Consider the following 21,956-nt stretch of genomic DNA (forward strand, 5'->3'; position numbering starts at 1 on the left):
TCCGCCTACCTGGCAGGCGCGGGGGGTGGGGGGTGGCTCTGCCCCTCAGCAGGCTGCTGGGCCTGCTCTGTGGATGGTCACAGTTCTGTCTACCTTCCTGATTGAGAGGTTTGAGGAGATCTTTAGTTGTTTGCAACACACCTCGAAGCATCCCAGGGTTAAGACCATGTAAAAGGACTGCTATATGTCCTGTGAAGTGTCAGAGATTTTGGGACTCCCAGTTTGATCATGATGATAACACAGTTAAAGGCATCTCTGGTGCATCTCTCATATTAGATCTTGACTTCCTCAGAAGTAGTGAAGAGAACTTAGCATCTTTGGATATGCAACATCTAGCAGAGTATAGAATGTTGCCAGGATAAAGCTAAGATGCAGGTGAAATTGGTTTGTAATTATCATATATTAAACACACATGGGCATAGTTTCTATTACTTTTATTTTTAAACTACATCCTTCTAGATGTAAACTTTGTGCAGTTTTAAAAATTCATGTGAGGGAGCAATGGGAATGTTTTAAAAGCAGATTGTTGGAGGAAATAAACATTTTTATTATTAGATATAAAGTATTAGAAATATAAATTCCTATCATTCTTTGCAAAGTGCAAAGCATGGTCTAAATAACTCCAGGTACTCATAAAATTATATGATGTCCTCTATTAAATGCTATAATTTGTATATAATGAAAGTTGTATTTTAAATGATTGAATACTCAAACGGAAAAAAAAAACACCAGTATTTTAGAAAACAAAGAAAACTGGTATGTTTTATTAAACCATCCTCCATGGTGGCAAGCAGATATGAAAAACACGGACACTTAGGAAAAGAAAAATCAAACGCGTGCAAAATTTCTAAGTCTTCATGAAGCTTTCCGTCATTTGCACTTGGAAGTGCATATGTAATTTCACATATTTTGCTCATAACTTTACACAACCCTCCAGATAACAGAGGGGAAAATGCTTCCAATGGCTACAACTAAGTGTCCCTATTTCTCTGAGCAATAGTTGGTTTGGGGGTCAGAAATGAGAAGAAGGTAGCAGTAACAAGGGGCAAAAATTAATGAAAGGATAGATAGATAGATAGATAGATAGATAGATAGATAGATCCCTTGCTAACTACTATTAAGATTAAATAAATTTTCATTTTGCTTGGTTTCAACACAATGTTACATTGAGGGATGATTATGTCAGAAGTTATCCAACTAAGAATTATGTTTTGTTATTCTTCTCATCATTTAAAAGATGTGTAATTGATGCTAACATTACTTTAACAGTGACAGTCCTAATCATTGATAACTCTTTTCATCTTTGATGAAAAGTTTGTTTTATAACTGCTCTGAAAATATCGAAGTCAAAAGCTAGATGGCGACAGATTGCAACTGCATTCCAATTTAGAAATCCTTAGGGCTGGGCATGGTGGCATATGCCACCAGCGGCTAGGGAGGCTGAGGCAGAAGGATCACAAGTTCAAAACCAGCCTTAGCAATGTAGCAAGGCCCTAAGCAACTTAGTAAAGATCCTGTCTCTAATTATTATTATTATTTTTTTTAAAGGAGGAGGTTGGGGATGTAGCTCAGTGGTAAAGTGGCCTGGATTTCAATCCCTGGTACCAAAACAAAAACAAAAACTCTTATGTCCTTTTTCTATATGCTATACTCTATGTTTTTGTTTAATTATAGTTTTTGAGAAGTAAGTGATCAGTGAACACTAAGAAGTCTATTCTTTTCATGACAGGATTAACTTGGATGCTGCTGACAGCTGTCTCTATCCTCTTCCCTCTACTCTTAAATAGTTGGAAGATAGTTGGAATGAGTTATTTGTTATGAAAAAACATTATTTCCTTTTTAAAGTGAAATTAAATTTATTCTTGAGGTACTGAAAATAGTTTAATGTAAAGTTTGACCTATGATATATTGTTTAGAAAATTATTTTTTGTGGTGGCAATATTTAACACTTCCTCTTAAATATTTTATTCATAAAATAATTCAGTACTTTATGATAGTATTTTTAGTATTCTTTATAATAATACAAAGAATACATCTAGAATTCTTAGGCACAGAGGGAAGATTCATTGGATGAACTTAAAGTAGACTGGGTGACATAGGAAAGTCTATTAAGTGGGAAACAAGTGTCAAAGGATGTGAAACCAGAGTGCATCAGGTAACAGGACCCAAGTGGAAGTACCTTGAGTTGTCTCCAATTTGGTGAATTTACTCAAGATCTGTGTGAGGCAGCTTTCTGTTTACAGTTTGGGAGATTTCAGCATATGGTTAGTTGCTCCTGTTGCTTTTGAGTACATCATGGCAGGAGTGCATGGCAGAAAAAGCTGCTCACCTCTGCTGGGAATCAAAGAGAAATGGAGGAAGTGATTGAGTTCTCACAATTCCTTTTGAGAGTACGACCCCAAATGACTACAGAAATCTCACTACATCTACCTCTTAAAATTTCAACCACTTCCAAATAGCTTTCAACACATAGGTCTCTGGGGACATTCTAAACCCAGACTATAGAATTCTACCTCTGGCTCAGAGCCTTTGGTGCTAACAGGAGGTGGCTGAATCTTTAGGAGGTGGGGCCTAGTGGAAAGAAATTTTGCTGCTAAAGGCACGCCTTTGAAGGGAATGATGGGAAGTGGATCTCTTCCTCTCTCCTGTGCTTCCTGGTCTCTATGAGTTGAGCAGCTTCCTGTACCACATGCTTCTGCCATGATGCATTGCCCAGCTACACGACCAAAAGCAACTCTGTGCCAAAATAAATTGTTCCTATTTTTAAGTTGATTATCTAAGGTATATTGTTACAGTCATAGAAAACTAACTAATAGAACATTTGTTATTCTACGAAAGAGAGAAATATTGTAGTAAAGTGTTTAATTGTCCTCTTCATGGAGTTACCAGTCTACTCCTTGGCAAAGACAAAGCAGAATCCTGAAGAGACTACATAAATTATGGTATTATCTTACGGGTATTTGGATTGCTGCAGAAAATGTTTTAATTTGGTTGGAGGATGGTTATAAAAATATTATGTTCATCATTTTTGGAAATGGACAAGGTAGTTATCTATACATGTATGGTAGCTCCATGAATGCTTCAATGTCATACTGGCTAGTGTCTTTATTCCTCATGAACAAACATGTATGGTGGCTCCCAGGCCTGTTTATGTTTCTTTTTTCTTTTCTTTTTTTCCCCTCAGTTTTCCTTTTTATTTTTCATTTTAATATGTCTCTTGTGGGGCTATTTTCATTTAAAATATTAACCAGAAAAAAGTAGCTTTTAATTTGGTCTTTTCAAAACATAGAAAAAAAATAATGTTTTTCTAGTTTAAAATTGAGTTTTAGTTGAAACCTATATCTGGGAAGGGGAAACAAAAGACACAATATTGCTAGATCATACATCATATAAATAATGGATGGAAGAAAGCAAACATTTCTAATTTAGTCTGAGTACAGAGAACTGTCAAACAGGATTTATCAGGCAAATAAGAAATGAAGCAGAATAACCACCTGTGTACAGCAATTTTTTGACAGAAATGTTCTGTTTTGCAAAAACATTCTTCATTTTGATTTTGGTACACAGGAGACAAAATAAAGGCTTTGCTGACACTTATGATTATTCAATATTGGTGCTCGTAATAAAAGCTAAATAAAAGTAAGGAAATTCTATTTTGTTTTCCACAGTTATATAACACCACTTGAAGAATCTATGCTATTGGAACTCCATTGTGAAGACAGAAAATTATATTGGTTTGCTTTTCCTGAGGTAATTCACAAGCTCAGAGAATATTATACTTGTTAAATTTATTTTTTAAAGTGAGCTTATGTTAATTTAGTCCTATTTAATTTATTACATAAACAGACCAACCTTATATTGAGAGTCTTTTTTTCTGTGATTAATGCAATTAAGTAGAATTGTAATAATAAAGTATACAGAACACATTTTTTGTTTTAGGGTACCTGGGTTCCAGATTCAAATTTGTTTTGTGACCTTGAACAATTTTCTCAGGTAATTTCTTTGTCTTTTTTTTGGCTTCCTGAAGTGATTTCTAAGTGTTCCATAAGAAGTTTAACAGAAAAAAAGATATCACATCACTAAGTATGTCTCAAAAAGCCTAACAATAATAATAATAATAATAATAATAATAATAATAATAATAATAATAAAACAAAAAGAAGTTTAACAGCCACTCTAACTCCCCCAAGCAATAATCCACTTGATAGTTATGTCAAGCCTTCTGTGTCAAGCCCACTGGATTATTAAAAATAATAGGAACCACTTTAAAGGATGGGCACAGATTTTATCTGCAAGCACAAGCTACTAGGTCACTTTGCAAATCCCTGTTGTTAAGCCCCCTCTTGTTCATGAGGAGTAAAGACACTAGTCAGTATTACATTGAAGCATTGATGTATGATTGTGGTTGCTCTCCTCCTGTAAAGTATTTCTGCTCTGAGAAGTATTATTTTAGGAATGAATCCTTAATTTATTTTAGGAATGTCCACACATGTGTCTGAACAACACATGTGCATAGTAAAATGACTTAGAAATAAGGAAATGAACCAAAATCTTAGCAAGGGCTGAAATTTATGTGCTTTCATTTTATTCTATATTCCTTTCTGTTTTTTCCAGATTTCTCATACCTATCACTTTTATAAGCAGTGAAGAGAAGACATTCACTAGAGTGAAACATGACATACTGTAGGAAAACTGATTGGCTCTGGTAGAAAGTCTTGATTAGATAATTGGCATTAAAAAAGGGTGCTGAGTGTCTTTATTCCCCATCTCTCATTTTAGGAAGATGAACTTTCTAAAAGGCAGGGGTATTAGAGAAATCATCTCTAATATAAGTAAACATATTTTTGTAGAAACATATATTAAAAATTAGAAAATTGGTAAATAGGAAATAAAGTTTTGTTTCTCTTATTGATTTTAAAAACATAAGATTCGTTTCTTTATTTGGTGATTTAGTTTCATGTTCCTTCTCCAATTCAGCTTTTTTTCTGTGGAACATCTTCTAAAAATAGAATACCATATTAACATTTTTGAGTTAATGTTAGTTTAAAAACATGATTGGACAGATTTTCTGCCAAGTGATTAACTCTTCCGCTGTCTGAGGTTCAAAATAGTCCTAAGATGAGGCAGTATGGCTTCATTTATCATCCAAGGATTCATAATAAATTGATTCCTTAAAAATTATTTTTGGATGTCAAGCTTTGACTCTTGGAAGAGTACAAACATCAAAGATATACAAAATAAGATGAATTAGACATTAGAACAAAGAATGCCAACTAATTTAAACTTCTAATGATATCAGTGTATTCTAGAAAATTGCTTCTTACCATGGAGCTCATTCCCTCCCTCCCTCCCACCCTTCTCACTTCAAAAACAGGCAGCAGAAATTCAAAGCAGCTGCAACTCAATGTACAAAACAGGGGGGTTTTTTGGTTGAATGAAATGGGGCTGCCACTCTAGGCTCACTTTCCTTCTCTTCAAGTTGGAACTGAGGGATTCTTCAAAATCCTTAGAATTTCTCAAAGCAAAATTATAAACCCACCTTACAATTCAAGAATTGTCATTTAATTTTCTACAAATAGTTTTGGTTATGTTTTACAGGATGTTTGAGAAGAAAAAAACTGAAAAACTGGTCAGGCTTGGACATCCACATTTTCCCTATTTCTTTGCTGTTCAAATGATCTGTGACAATCTAATAAACTTCATAAGTGCTGCTTTATAAATTATCTGTCTCTGATAGAAAAGGAATTACCACAAAAATTTCATCCTGCTATTCTTAAATATTTTAAACAGACTTGCAAGCAAGTTAGTTGATTTACTGAAAAGTCCCATTTCAGTGATAGGCAATTCTGGGGAATTTTCATTTAACCTAGTAATTAAGAGGTTGGACAGTCTGACATTTGGCTAGAGTTCATTGGTCATTTAAGCATTGTTTTTAATAATGCAAAAGGAACTGAGACTAGTGTATACCTTGTGGAGGAGACCCAAATGTAGGGGTGGGGTTCTCAGGTATATAAAAAGCTATAAAACTACCAAGATTTGTACTACTCTTTAAAAATTCTTCAGAAAGAGGAAGGATATGATACCTATTAGAAGTTAACCACAAAGTTCTTTTGCTGAAACAAAGCATCTAACCAAATGTCTGCTCAGATTATTTCCTTCCCTACTTTATACCCATCTTTCCTATCTATACAGTTTCAAAACTTGTATTTCCTCTTACTTATTAAATTGCAGAAAGCAAATCCAGATAACTGGCAAAGTGCACATCTTAAGAGTGAATTTATAGCTTTATAATTACAATTTACATGTGTGTATCACCATAAGTTTAGACATTGTTAAACTCTACCTAAGATCCACATCTTTCTTAAAATTAGAGTGAGGCTATCATTGAATCAAATGTTTTTATAATTTGGAACTTGGTTCCAGAGTTGAGTGTTTTAGAGCTGCCACCTAAGTGGGTGCTCAACAAAAATAACAGCAAGCACCATCAGAAACACCAGAATAACAGAAACCTCTTTGGTTAAAACTTATGAAAAGGTGACTTTATATGCTACATTTGTTCTCAGTCTCCACTGATGACAGAGCCAGTGAGATTGGGCTCACAATCCAGAATGACCCTGGAATTTTACTTAGAAATTAGCTTTTTATCATACTGTAAGATTTTAAATATTTAAATGATATATGAAGACTGTAAAAATTCCTCCTCCGGGAAATATCTGATTTGTAGAACCTGTATAAGGAGTAATATTTATTAACTTATAGGACCCTCACTATTTCGCCCCACCAACTCAGCAAAAACAACATGGTATCATTTGTTGGGCCACAAGTGTATACTTCTCTGTGTATGGTTCCAAAGTTGGAGTAGTTGAAACTTTTTTTCTCCTTGTTTAAAAGGATGGCACTGACAAGAAGCTATATTTAAAGTAATATTGATATGAACAATAAATATTAATTTATAGAAAAAAATAATGTTCTTATTTAAATACAAATTTTAAAACTGAGGGGGGAAATCACATTTAATAGTATTTTCATATAAACATTATTCTTCAAAGCCCCCCCAATAGAAATACAAGTTGGAGTTGTTGATCCTATTTGTAGCTTTGACTGGTTACATGGATATTTGTGTTATTTGTGTTACTGATAATTTACTGTTAGTGTCACAAAGCCCAAATCAGATGTTACTCATATATAAGTTTTATTTGCTTTGTTAAGTAACATCCACATGCTTATCATTTAGAGAAATAACTTCAGCAATTTCTCTTGAGAATTTATTCATTGGAAAAAGAACTTTTTAAAGGCTCTGGACTTTGAGGCAAAACAATTGGCATTGTCTCTTGTGTGTGGATGGATGTTTGTACTTTAGAGCAGTTTCCTAGCATTCTCTTTTCAAACAATGCCTAGTCTCAAAATCAACACTGCACTCAATGAGGCTTCTATTTTTGTGTTCCTTGATCAGTACCAGGGGAAGAGAACAGAATGGGTCCTTCAGAAGGACTTTTTAGGGAGACATGAAACTCAAGGGAAAGCCAATCATCTAATGATTTCAAGGCAGTTCAAATTCTGGCTACCCAGTTCACTTCTGTGAATAATCCGTGCCTGATGAGTACCCAAAGGGCTAAAACATTGACTGCACATTTCTGTTACATTTACAAAAATAAAGCAGTACATATGCACAAAGCATGTGAGAAAAAAAAAAAGAAAAAAACTTCCCCATCCTTTTGCTGGAATTCAGTTCAAAAAACAATAAAATGAAGCAGAATGTAAAGCAGGTTATAAATATGTGTTGCACACTATATGATTTTTTAAATATAAGGAAATAATCAAAGAAAAATAGATGCAATTGTATTAAATAAGAATATATTTTTGAATTCTATTATTGAAATACTACACAACGAGTAAAGATTTATAAATATTTGGTCTTTCATTTGTAGGAAATACAGATCAAAATTACCTACATTTTATTGCAACCAAGTTTGTATAAGGAAAATCCCAAAGATCAAATGGAGATTGTCAATGAGAAAACAAAACTGGACAATAGTTAGAGTTGTAAAAGAAGAATTTACTCAGGATGCATTTTAGAAGAGTATAAAGAGAACTCAATATAGAATTGGCCTCAAATCCAAATATCACAAGGAAAAGTATGGGATTGGTGGATGGAATCATAAGAGGAAATACCACAGCTAAGGGGAGTTTCTCTTTTAACTAAACCAACTGATTCTTATGAGGAGAAGGCCAGAGTGATAAGATATAGAAGGGAGGGATTCCTCCTAAACCCACCTAGTGAGAGTTTTGGTAACACTGGGTGATATAGGAATAAGAGCAGATATGCAATGTCAAGGCCCAGAGAGAAAAGTCCCACTACAGTTAGATCAAGGAGGGAGTCTTGAGGCAAAGCACTGGAACTAAAATTCATTTTTACCTACAGGCATTGCAACTTGGAAGCTAAAAGCTCTTCAAGTAAAGATGGTTAGGAATTTTTTTAACCTAATTTTTTAATGTTTAAAAAGCCTGTGTTTGTTCCTTTTTCAATGATACAGCATTACGAAAGAGAAATCCCAGTTTCATCCTTTCCTTTTCCTTGAACCATAATGCAATCTTTTTAACAAAAAAAGCCTTTTGGTACTGAATTGCTTAGCAATGGATAGCTCAAGGCCTTGTTTCAAGAACCTTAATACTGAAAGGCAGAAAAGGATACGAAAAGAAAGAAAATCTGGACTAAGTATGGTCTGCAAAATTAATTTAAGATATTCTTTTCTCCTTTGCTTCTTCCAGCAAAGTAATAACAGTTGGGAGTCTTTCACTTGGAATTGGCCTTAAGCAGTTCATGAAACAGAGTGTAGACTCAGAGAATTCAAGCTTACATTATTTCAAAGACCTCTAACTGGACTGTTCTTAAATATGCAAATAGCATAATTTAAAGATGGAATTATCAAAGGCTGGCTACTGGGACTAAAAATATACTTTAGAATAGGAGATCCAAATACTGTACTTTCCTTTCTAAAGCAAATATCAAACATCATTGTGGTAAATATCAGAAATTATCTCTATTGAAATACTTGTTTTTAAAATGAAATTGTTTACCATTTATCTACACAAAAGAATTCTGTGAAAGAACTGCAATTTATATAGTACTTAAAGATAAGTACTTTCTGCATAAACACATAAATGTGGTTCTAAATAAATATAAACAGAATATTTTCATGTTTTAAATTATGCCTGCTGTACCCACACACACGCATATATGTATGTATGTATTATATAATATGCATTTATATTATATGTACATATTCTATATATATGCTGTATTATTTTTCTATACCATACATTTATATATAATCCATCTATATATTATATAACATGTAATATATAATACATATACATATAATTTATAATTTATATACCTAGATATTGTATTTTATGTATAATATCTACATATATCTGGATGTGTCTTGTTATATAGATAGGTAATATAAATTTACAAAGTATATATTACGAACATTCAAATTTGTTTTCATTTCATTACACATAAAATTTTTTTATAATATCACAAAATCTGAGACAGAATTACGACAACCATAGAAATTTGTGAGCTGATTATTAACATTAATAGTCAAAATTAAGATAAAAAGAAAGATGTTAAAACTCCAAGTGTAGACTATATACATACCATCTTTGTAAAGTAATTTCAGAATTGGTTAATCTTCACAACTTGGTTTCAGCATCTAACCATATTGCTCTGCCTATATCTGAAGATGGTGTAAAAATCATGAGAGGTGGAAGTGGTGTATTGGGCCAGGATTATACTATTGAATAATGAATTATAAAATATTTTTCAATCTTTCAAGTACACAAAGTCCCCCAAATTCCCAGCAGTACCAATGGCAAAGCCTTACATTTCATTAATTATATGTCAGACAATTTTGATAAATGTACATTAACTTATTATTTACATCCAGAAAGATAAATTTCACCTCTGCCTTCTTAGCCTTTTTCAGCAGGGCCTGAGAACAGAACTAATACCAAACATTAAAAGGAAAAAAGCTTACAGACTTTTTTTTCATAAAAATCCTGCGATATATAGGAACAAGATATAGGAACCCTCCTACAGAAATGAAGACTCAAAGAAGAAGATCCTAAATGTTTTTTTCCCTCTTTTGAACTAAGGGGCAATTATTAAGATGTTAACTAGACTATGTGGAGAGTCTAAAGGAAGATAAAACCTCTTTTAACCAGGTCTGTTTGTCCAGAATTCTTCCAGTCTCAATGTCCTGATCCTGGTGGTGAAGATATAACTTTCCTCCTGATAGAGAAAGGACATTTTACATGTAGGGGTTTCATCCCCTACTTTCAGGAAGGAAAAAAAGAGGGTCAGAATGCTTGCCTTGCACTTGTTGGTTTTTGTTATTTTTCTCATGTTCCCTTAGCTCAGAAGAATCCTATGACAAAGCAGTATATTATGGGATGGTGTATTCTGCCACTCACTCGCAGCCACCTGTGACACTTACAGTCATGTCAATAATAGTGCTTCCCTTTCATTCAATTTTAATTCTTACCAGCTGAGTGAGGGGGTCCTGTGGGACATTTTATCATTACTGAGCAGCATTCAGCACTCTTCCCAGGAAAGACAATTCTCAGTTATTCCTCCTCCATGTGGACTTAATTTTCTTTTAGTAGTAACATTTTGAATAAATATGACTAGATATAATAGGTACATACACTTTATGATCTAATAGTTTTATTAAGTCTAATATAACAATAAAACCAAATGGATTTGCACATTAAAAATGAATGAATCTATAAAATTAAAATGACAAATACATTATTGTTCCTTTTGTATGGTGAAATCATTTTTAAATTTAATAATTGCTATTTTGATGGGTCCATCAATTTAAGAATGTGCTTTATAATGTAACTCTAGAAAATATTAAAGTTGCTATTTAATTAAAAGTTTTTCCTTGAAACAAATAAAAATATACTACAAGAATACTTTTAAGATAACAAAACATGTTATCATTTTATTAAATACATTAAGAAAATAATTGTTATTGCATATAAAAATTTTTCTGTTAGGATTGGAAACTACTGCTTAACTGAGACTGTTTGCCATGGAATCTAGTGACACCCCCCCACCAATTGCTAATCCAATGGTGAGTTGTGGTTCTTCCTCACATGTAATACTTGGTAATACCTGACAAACTGGACTATTGCCTCTTTCTTGAGTCATATTTGTTCCTTGACTTTCAGTCCACCAGACTTAAGGCTTTTCTCCATCTCTGTTGTTCCTCCTTCTCACTTTCCTTTGCTGATACCTCCTAATTTCCCTTTCTTCTAAAATCAGAAATCCAGGGCTCAGTCTTTCTAAATCTGTTCATCCCTGCTATTCATTTTCATTCACTTTCTTCTACCTCCATGCCTACATATCTATCTTTCTGCTATTAGCTTCCAAATGAACCCTGTCTTCCAGACTCACATACTGACTGCCTTCGTGATAACTGCCCCAGTATGACTACAAGGTAGTGCAAACCTAAGATAAATATACATAAAAATCAAAAAATAAAAACCCTCCAGACTTGTGAACTTCTTTCTTCCCTTCTCAAACCCTTTTTCTATGGTTTCCCACAACTCATAAATGGCAACTGTTCCTTAAGTTGTTAGGTCTCAAAATGTGGTGACATCTTCAGTTGCTAATGCAATCCACATTCTACTACCAGAAATGTTCTCTGCTCTCTCTACCCTTAAAATGAATCCAGACCTCAACTCTTCTCCTCCTTCCATCATTACACTCACTTCTGGGTCCCCAACACCTTTCATGTGACCAGAGGAAAGCACTAAACTCTCCTACTTGGATTGCTGCTATATTCTTCTAACTGACTCACTGCCTCTTCATTTGCATCTTTATGCAGTTTTTGACAATATAGAGTAGCTTTTTCTCAAATTTAATTCTCTGCCCAAAGCCCTCCAATTTCCATCACTCAATATAGTTCAACCCGACCCAGTCTGATCCCGTTGCTTCTCTGTCCTGCCACTGTCACCTTGCTCCTTCTTCCCCAGCTACAGTGACATCCTTCTGTTTCTCTAGCTCAGCCAGAATCTTGCAGCCTCAGTCTCTTTCCTTGGTGTGGTCCTTTTCTGTGTTTCCAGATTACCACAAGGCTTGGCCACTTGATTACCCCACCCAGTCGTTGGATTAAATATCTCCTTCTTTAGGAGGTCTTGGCTGATCTTTCTATTTTAAAATGTCACCCCTGACCTGTTGATCTCTTTGTCTCTTCCTATGCCTCTTTACTTTTTAAACTACTTACCACTGGGCATGGTGGCACAGGCCAGTAATCCCAGTGGCTTGGAAGGCAGAGACAGGAGGATAGCTAGTTCAAAGCCAGGCTCAGCAACAGCGAGAGGTTAGGCAATTCAGTGAGACACTCTCTCTAAGTAAAATACAAAAAAGGGTTGGGAATATGGCTTTGTGGTTGAACTCCTGGAGGAGTTCAATCCCTGGAACCCCCACCCACAATTACTTATCACTATCTCACAATCAATGCATTATTTATATATTTATTCTTTAGTGTCTGTCTTCCTTCTCTAGAATACACATTCCACAAAACAGGTACTTTTATGTGCTTAATTTCTGCTACATGCTCAGTGACTCAATAAATTTTTTTGGGGGGGGATAAATGCAAAATAATTAATCTTTAATACAGTGTTAAATGTAGGGTCAACTGTTCTTTCAGGAAATGTTTAACTAATGGCAACCATACATGTCTAATCAGATAGAATTCTCAAAACCATATTAGATCTGCAAACTTTCAAACAGGAGAAATACTGGCATAAAGCTTAATTGCATGGGTTTAGGATTTTGGCCTACTTGGTTCAATTTCTAGTTCTGCCACTAGCTCTGTAACATCTGGCAATTTTCTTAATCTCTCAGTCTTGACTTCAGCTGCAAAACATTTAATTTTTTTTATGATTACTTAAACCATTTTCAAAAACTTTCTCTCTTTCCTGACTGTAATTCAATGAAAATTTTACATATATATGTGTGTATATATATATATATATATATATATATATATATATATATAAAATCATGACAAATGGCAATGTTCTACCATCCTGATTTTCACTGGAAACGTAAGTGTTGCCATACACACAAACACACACACACTCTCTCTCTCTCTCTCTCTCTCTCTCTCTCTCTCTCTCTCTCTCTCCAGTGTAAAATTGGCTTGAAGTTAAAAATGTCAAATAGATGTTCACTTGAAAAGAGGCTCAAGATCATTAAAGGTAAACATTTCTTAGTGTTTTAGTTATTTAAAGTACTCTAGAATAAAATAAATATATCCAAGGTGCATGTTGGATGCCACTTTCTCTAAGGTTTTCATTTTTCTTACTCTCCTCCCCTATTGATATTGTTCCTGGATCACACCCAAGACATCTGCTCGGCTGTATTCTAGCTTTTAAATATAACAATGCTGTGATTAGTGGGAAAGAATGCTTAGTTCAGGGACTGGATTTTATAATAAAGTCCACCATTTCTTACCCTGTCCCTTCTGATCATTTGTTAAACAGATGGCCAGGGTTAGGGGCACATCTGTGACCATGAAATAAATATGACTTTGGTATAACACCAACTGGCCTAAATAGGGAATGAACTACTGTTTTTCATCTTGTTTAGCCCTTAGTCTAACAAAACAAAATAATTGGTTCAGGTGCTAATAAATTAAGGAAACACTGATTCATGCTTAAGAAGAAAATAATCAGGTTCAGAATGGTATTTTGTGTTGTAGCAGTATGTATTCAGGCCAACATCCCAAAATGAAATGCTAAAGACTTCAAAAGTAAAGGACAAAAGATAAATCAGGTTATTATAAAAATCCTTAATGAAGAATAGCTGAAGTGCTGTAGGCAATACATGAATGGCAAAAGGACAAGGAGGGACATAATTTGGGAGTCTAGAAGAACTACACAGTGAAATATGAAAAGCAGATAATTACCCTGAACATAATCAGCAGTATTCTATGTGCCTTACATACATTACTTAAATTAATTCTTACAATAGTTTTCCAAAGCACATATCCTTATTTTATGATACAGTTGAGGAATTTGGAATTCAGAGAGGTCAAGAGACTTTCTTAAGATCACAAATATCTCTAAAGGTCAGCACTCTTAAGAACTTAAAAGAGAACCAATAAAGATAGAAAAAAAATAAAGTCAAGAAGTGAGAAAAAAGAATACCTGTGAAGGGATGGGACAGGCTCATTGATTCGGCCTCTGCTGAGGGGCTAACTTCAGATGACATCATGGTGGTGGCACATGCAGGAGGAATCACATGGTGGTAGGAAGCCAAGAGAGGGATTTCAGGGTCAAGTGCACCCTTTTGTAACAACTCTCTCTCTCTCTCTCTCTCTCTCTCTCTCTCTCTCTCTCTCTCTCTCTCTCTCTCTCTCTCTCTCTCCCTGGTACTAACTGGCAGCCCATAAGAACTACATTAATCCTTCTGGGAGAAGACCCTGATGACCTAAGAACTTCTCCCTAGGTCCCACCTCTTGAAAGGTTCCACCACCTCTCATACTACACTGAGACTCAAGCTTTCAGCACATGTAATTTTGGGGAACATACTCAGACTATGTTCAAACCACAACAGTATTAAAGTTTATTAGAAAAAAGGGGACAGGAAAGTTATAAGGTATGTGTATGTGTGTGTGTAAAGGTGAACTTGTGCCAAATACTTACATTTATTCACATGTCAACAACCCAAATGGGTGATGTCTTGGTGTTGAGATAGAAAGGGTAAGAGACCTTCTTAATGTAGGTGACATGTAATTAAATATCTGGGTCTAAAATAAATGACAGTAAGAGTAGTGATTTAGCTGGATAATAAGAGAAACAGGAGGCAATGCCTTTAAATCCTGGATAGAATAACGTGATTAGGATTTAGTGGGGCTGGGGATATATAGCTCAGTTGGTAGAGTGCTTGCCTTGCATGCACAAGGCCCTGGGTTCAATCCTCAGCTCCACAAAAACAAAAACAAAAACAAAAACAAAGAGAGAGAGAAAGGTTTAGTTATTGTTGAGGTTTGGGTATTAAATATTTCAATTTGTGAAAAATGTAGAAGTGAGTGTTTACACTGAAAGTATTTAAATAGATATACTAATCATCCTAATAAATCTCATCAGTCTAAATTAGTGTTATATGGGGCTAAATATAAATGCAAATTGTACATACATTTAAAATATAACATACATTTTAAATATAACATTTAAAATAAACATAATATTTATTATATCACATATGTAGTGCATATGCAACTATATGCAAAACTGTCCTATGTCATAAGTAAAACAAATACACTTATAAATTAACTTAGCCTATCATATTCATATATAATTATTTGAGCTTTGTCATAGTTTATACATATATAAATTGTTTTAGATAGTATATGTAACATATAACATATAAAAGATTATTTTTTACTTTATTTTTTACTCCTTTTATTAAACAGTTTACATTTTCTCCTTTTAGGAAATTTGCATATTTTCTTTCATGAATTGTCTATTGAAGGAATTTGGTATAAGTTTTATTGTTGGTAATTTTTATTGAGTATTAGTAATTCTTTACTCCAGATGCAATTCATTTTTCTGATCAATATAGAACAACCTGCTCATTTCAGACCCTCATCTCATCTTGACCGCTATCTTCATTTTGTTTTTTCTTCAAAGTGCCTTTTGAACAGCAGAAGTCTTACATTTTGTCAAGTTCAGTTTATTTCTTTTATAGTTAATCTGTGTGCTTTGCCTAAGAAATTGCTGCCTATGCAAAGGTCACAAAGGTGTTCTCTCAAGCTTTCTACTTGAATTTTTAATTTAAATTTATGTATCAAATTATTATTATTTTTTTTTTTGGTGAATAATTTGAGGCAAGAATTAAGGTTCATTTTTCCCTTATCCAGATATCCAGCTGTTGCTGCCTTTATCAGCAATCACTTTGCTGTGTAAATGGGTGGCGGTTTTCAGGAAGCTTTTCTGTTTTATTTTAAACTCTGTGGTCTTTTATTCTAGAGTTTGGTAAATTGTGTTTTCAGATTTCTTGATGAGTGTTGTTGGTGGTTTACCAATTTCACAGATACTTTTATTAGAGAGCAATGTTTTAGTTTTGTTGATGTCTCCTCCCCTCCCCCACCTCTCTTTTTCCTGTACTGATTTTCATTCCATTCTCTATTAATTCCTTTCTTCTACTTAGTTTGAAGTTAATTGGCTCCTCCTTTCCTAACTTCTTAGGGTAGAAGCTTAGATGATTGACTTTATTTTTTACTCCTTTTGTTTCGCAATCACTTAAAGTAGTATATTTCCCTGATTTTGCTGTACACCTCAATGTTGAAATAGGATATTTTCATTAACTGTTCATTTCAAAAATTTCTGAATTACTTTTGAACTCTTCATGAACCATGAACCATGAATTATTTCCAAATATTTGGTAGTTTTCTAACCTCTTTTAAAATTGATTTCTGATTGAATTATGTCATAGAATAAAAGCACATTCTATATATTGTGATTCTTTGAACTGCAGTGGAAATTTCTGTACATCCAGCAAATGGTATCTTGGGTGTTTATTTCCTTTGAATTTGAGAACAATTCATATTCTGAACTATGATTGAAATTATATAAAGCTCAATCTTCTATATCCTTACTATTTTTCCCTACTTATATTACGAATTGATGAGAAAGAGATATTTAAATTTCCAAGGTGATTGCAGATTCATTGAATTTTTCCCTGTAGTTTTAGTCATTTTTGATCTGTTTTAAAGCTCTGTTATTACATATATACCTCACATAGAACTACTATTTCCAAAAGTATGATCCATATTATTTTATTAAAGCCTCTAAATTCATTATTAATGTTCATTTCTTGAAGTCAACCTTGTCTGGTATTAATATAGTCACAATATATCCTCATTTGTGATTTGTAAAGTATAAGACTTTTCCATTTTTTTCCAGTTTGTTGTCTCTACATTTAAAGTGCACTTGTTATAATCATGTAGCTAAATCTTGGTTTTCATGAGTCTAACATCTGCTTTCTTAACATTAGATTATTTTATCCAGTTACATCTAATTTAGTTATTAGTATAGTTATTTGTAGTCTATTGTATCACAGTAGTCTTTATGTATATTATCAATTTCCTATTTCTTTGTTCTTTGTTTCCTGTCTCCTTTACCTCCATCCCTTTTTAAATTTTTGAATCAGGGTCTCACTAAGTTGTACACACTGCCCCCTATCTTACAATCCTCCTGGCTCAGCTTCCTGAGTAGCTGAAATGACAGGTGTGGGCTACTACGCATGGCTAATTGAAGTCATTTTTAGCATTCTATTCCACTTCAAAAAGAAAAGTCCTACAAGGCTATAATTACATTAACTTACTCATCCCCTGTTATATTTATATTGTTGCCACATACTTTGCATATTATAAGCCCCCAAATGCACAGTTATTCTTTTTTATTCAAGCTATGAGTTGACATTTAAATATTTTATTAATAGAGAGAGAAACATTTGTTCCTATTTATTCCCATAGATACTTTCAAGTCATTGCCAGTGCTCTCAATTTCTGCCTGTATATTTGAATTTCAATCTGGCATATTTTCCCTCAGCTTGAAGATTTTATTTCATTTCCTTTGTAGATATTAGAGGAAAGAATTTTGAAGAAATTTGATCAGGTTTCATATATTTAATTTTTTTCTTTAATAATTCTAAACTTAGTGTTCCATTTCTCTTCTGGTGTCTAATTTTTTAAATGAGAATTGACTTCTCATTTGTATTGGTACTCTTTTCCAAATAATAAGACTTTTTTTTCCCTTGATGACTCAAGACTTTCTTTTTATTATTGATTTTTAATAATTTGAAGATATGTGTTGGGTATCTTTTGTTGTTTTTTTCTTGTTTTGGGCTGTTGAACCTTATGGACTGGTGTAGTGTTTTTTGTTTGTTTGTTTTGAGTTTAAAGGCACTTTATTTTTAGACTACCTACATGACATGTTTTCTTAAACAAGAAAACATGCTTCCACTCCAAATAAATCATCATCAAAATAGAGTTGCTCAAGATGACATCAGTTCCATTTGTTCTAAGTCCTGGTTTTATGTGGATGACAAGCAGCAGCCAGTTATGATGACAGACAATAGATCCAAAGTAACTGCTAAAGTTGTTAACTTTTTTCCCTTTTTCAAACATCTATAAAGAAAATCATATTTAGGATCACACCATCCTCACAACAGTCCAGGAGAGTGACCACGCCATCTGGATTCATGTTTTTTCCAATAAAGATCTGGTGGTTTTGAAATTAGCAAGGATATCCCTATCATAAAAGCTTTCACCCTCTTTGGTCTCTGTTCTTCAAGTTTGCCTTTGATTGATTTCATGTAATCTTTGATATACATCTCATGCTTCTTTTGTGAAGCTGGTTTCCTGAAAGTGGTGGTTCATGACAGTATCAACTCCAGTGATTACTCTGTTTTCAGTGCCTTTGCCTTCAGTTCCTTCATTGGAGGCATTTCCACCAATGAGCGAGTCATCAATGTTAACCTCTGTCCTACTGACCATCTTGCCCTCCACCTCCAGGCAGAGCCTGTCCAGGATCTCTCAGAATCTCCTAAATGTCAGAGAACATCTCATCATGGCTGATGAGGTCTGGGTAGATAACCATGATGGCGACTGGAAGGAGATGGCGGGCAGCGCTAGCTTAACAGGAGCCCCAGTTCAGAATGATTGAGGTGCAGCCAGAGCAGTTCTTTGGTGATGGGGGAGCCAGCAGAAAAGCTAGTGGTGCTTTTAATCACCTTTTTATTTTTTGGTTATTGTTTGTTGCTGTAACCAAACAACCTAATGAGAACAATCTTAGAGAAGGAAAAGTTTATTTGTCACTCAGGGTTTCAGAGCATCATTGCTTTGTGTCCAAGGTAGAACATCATGGAGAAGGGTGTGGCAGGGAACTGTAGCTCACAATATGAAACCACGAAGCAGAGAGAAAGTAAGTTCAGCTCACAAAATATGTACTCCAAACGCACACCCTTAATGACCCACCTCCTCCAGCCAGACCCTACATGCCTAAAGTTAAAAACCAGTTAACCCCTATTAGTGGAATAATGCACTTATTAGGTTAAAACTCTCATAAATTGATCATTTCACCTCTAAAATTTTCTGCATTGTCTCACACAGGCTTTTGGGCAGTACCTCATATGGAGGTACCACCACAATAGTGATCCCTCTGAGGACTCCTAGAAAGCTCACAAATCTTGGACTGATTTGTGATATCAGTGTATAGGGCTGATTTGTTGCTTTTAAAGCCTTGAATTCAACTTGATCAAGAACTTAATGATATTTAGGAATCAATGGCATATGCTCTTAGTTCTATAGGATTAAACTTAGATTTCTGTCCATTAAAAGTCAACAAATTATTAAAATTACATTGGGGAAAGCAAAACAACCAATATAAAATGAATGATTAAATTGAAATTAGTACCAAGTATTTTGATAGTGGAAAAGCAAAGGAAAAATAAGCAATTTGCTTTCAAATATAGTATGTAGAAAAACTATTAACTTTGAAGTACAACTGTACATAAATAAACTTTGGAAGTTTTTAAACACTGGGTAATTTCTGTGATAAAGCTCACATGAGCTATGGTGTAATCAGCTATTCTAGTAAAAAAAGATCCTTATGAAGTTAAAAAATATATATTGCATACTTAGTTCTAGTTTTGTAAATAGCACTTTTGTGAAACAGAGGGCCCACTGGTCCAGATAATTCAATATATCAATATCCTGAAGCCCTTTAAATTTAACTATTAAACAATCCCCAAACATGCTATAAATGTCTACACTCATACCAAACTATAGCTACATCTTTTTTGCCATAGTTATGACTATATAAATTTTATAATGTGTTTATTGAACTGTTTTATAACAATAGTATCTTTCAAAGAAAATACCACTCTTAGATAATTTTTATTGACTGCTTTGTCCACTTGTCCTAAACCAGGAAAATGCAATATAAACTAGGACCAGAAGCTGGATAGTCCACAGTGGCTGTCTACAGGTTAGAGAGCTGTACAAACCAGTAGCTGCACAGTCCAAGATGCTGATGCCTCAAACAAGAGAGATTGATCATGTTATACCAGTCCAAGACTTAAGCCTTCTGGAAAGTACCTGAATAATCACTGTCAGAGTCTGTTTTGGAAGAGTGAAGGAGCAAGAGTCTGATGTCCTCAAGAGACTGCAGCAGCAATCAAGAACCCATTCAAGAAGAATGGAGCTTGCATCTGCTTCTGCTTCCTTGTTCTTCCAACTTTTAGTCCATGCAAGCCACCATCCTATTGGATGGTGCTGCCCTTGCTTAGGGAGAGTCTCTGCTTCAGTTTGCTATCTCACACGCCAATCATTCCTAGACACACCATCATTGGAACACTCAGTAGCCTCTTAACCACTGAGCACATCTCAAGCCTTTTTTATATTTTATTTAGAAGTAGGGTCTTGCCAAGTTGCTGAGGCTGGGTTTGAACCCCTAGTCCTCCTGCCTCAGCCTACCTAGCTGCTGGGATTATAGGCTTGCTCCACTTTGTCTGATGATTCTAGGCAACTTTTAATACAATCAAGTTAACAATTTAAATTAACCACTATAGCTCCTATCCTGGTTTTTAATATTGGGGAAACTTCATTTTTTTTGCTTTTTTTACTTGCTGTTTCATTAATGAATTCAAAATTAAACTGTCTCTTTGGGGAGAAAATGATAAGCCCTATCTAGCTTAGAGATATTCCTATTATTCTATTCACTCATATCTGTAATCTTGAAATGATTTTCTACTTTCTTTTCTTCTGTTTCCACATTTTAAAAGTTTCCAAGTCTTTGAGAGTGAGTCTCAGCAATAAAAGCAAGAATAAATACTATCTCATAATGAAATATGGCCTGGAAGTTTCCAATTCTTTCACCCATCTATTATCTCATTAATTGGAGAGGAGATATGTATGTAAATAAATCACAGTATTATTTCATCAAAATTCTATGTGTTGATGTGATTGTCCCAGTTAACATACGGTACATTAAGGCTGAGTTAAGTGATTCAGAATTCAGAATTCATGCTAACCCTGATGTGCCCTATGCCATTGCTTCATGATATACAGTAACTCTCAAACCTGTTTTCTACTTCCTGTAACTTAATTTATACTACTTGCATAATTTAAGTCATCATTATCAAAAAATTAAACTATTGATGTCTAATCATGGCAGTGGTTTTATATTTTCAATTACTTGTTGAATCTGTTCATGTTACATATCTCTTTTCTACATCTAAAATTCATGTTCCAAGTATATCTCAACTTCTTGATTTATTTTCAATTTGCTTTTTTTAATTTTCATAATTGTTCCTGGTAAATATAAAGAAAGTCATCAAGCCTCTTTTTCACATAAAATTGTTCTTTTTGTTTTTCTTATCTTACTGCAAGTTTTAAATCAAACAACTGGCTTTCCAATTCAGTGCCATCTTTTCAAGTTCTACGTCACTATTGCTTCAGCTGCCTGCATTAGTGTTTCATATTCACCATGCTCCTAAATCTTTTTGCCACTAGAAGGCAACATTTGAGAAATGAAATGGTCTCATAAAGTTGTGAATGAGTAATATGGAGAAAAGGCTGAATGAAGTGAAGGAAAAGCAGGAATAGGAGAGTTAAGAGGCCACCACATCTTTGAACAGGTGATGACCTACTAGAAATTTAGAACTTTGCATTTTAGAAATTGATGACAGATAACTTCTACACAATACATATATCCATATGTTTAAGACTAATGATCCTGGTGAGAGATGATGAAAGCTTGACCCAAGAAGGGGATAAGGACTTTGGAAAAATTTTAAAAATAGAACCAATACGATTTGCACACAAAGTTTATGTGGGATGTGAAGGAATGCATTCAGGATTTCAAAG

The 21,956-nt window shown here is 34.1% G+C and overlaps 1 pseudogene across 1 annotated transcript; it reads right to left on the reverse strand.

Annotated features, from left to right (window-relative positions):
• Nucleotides 1-17,976: 17,976 nt before the first annotated feature.
• Nucleotides 17,977-19,057, reverse strand: LOC107139700 (annotated as a pseudogene). Its single transcript, XR_001503190.2, has one exon. The product of XR_001503190.2 is annotated as a translationally-controlled tumor protein-like (transcript).
• Between the last annotated feature and the right edge of the window lie 2,899 nt (nt 19,058-21,956).

The sequence above is a fragment of the Marmota marmota genome, unplaced genomic scaffold (assembly GCF_001458135.2).
Source record: "Marmota marmota marmota unplaced genomic scaffold, marMar, whole genome shotgun sequence".
Taxonomy (NCBI): Eukaryota; Metazoa; Chordata; class Mammalia; order Rodentia; family Sciuridae; genus Marmota; species Marmota marmota.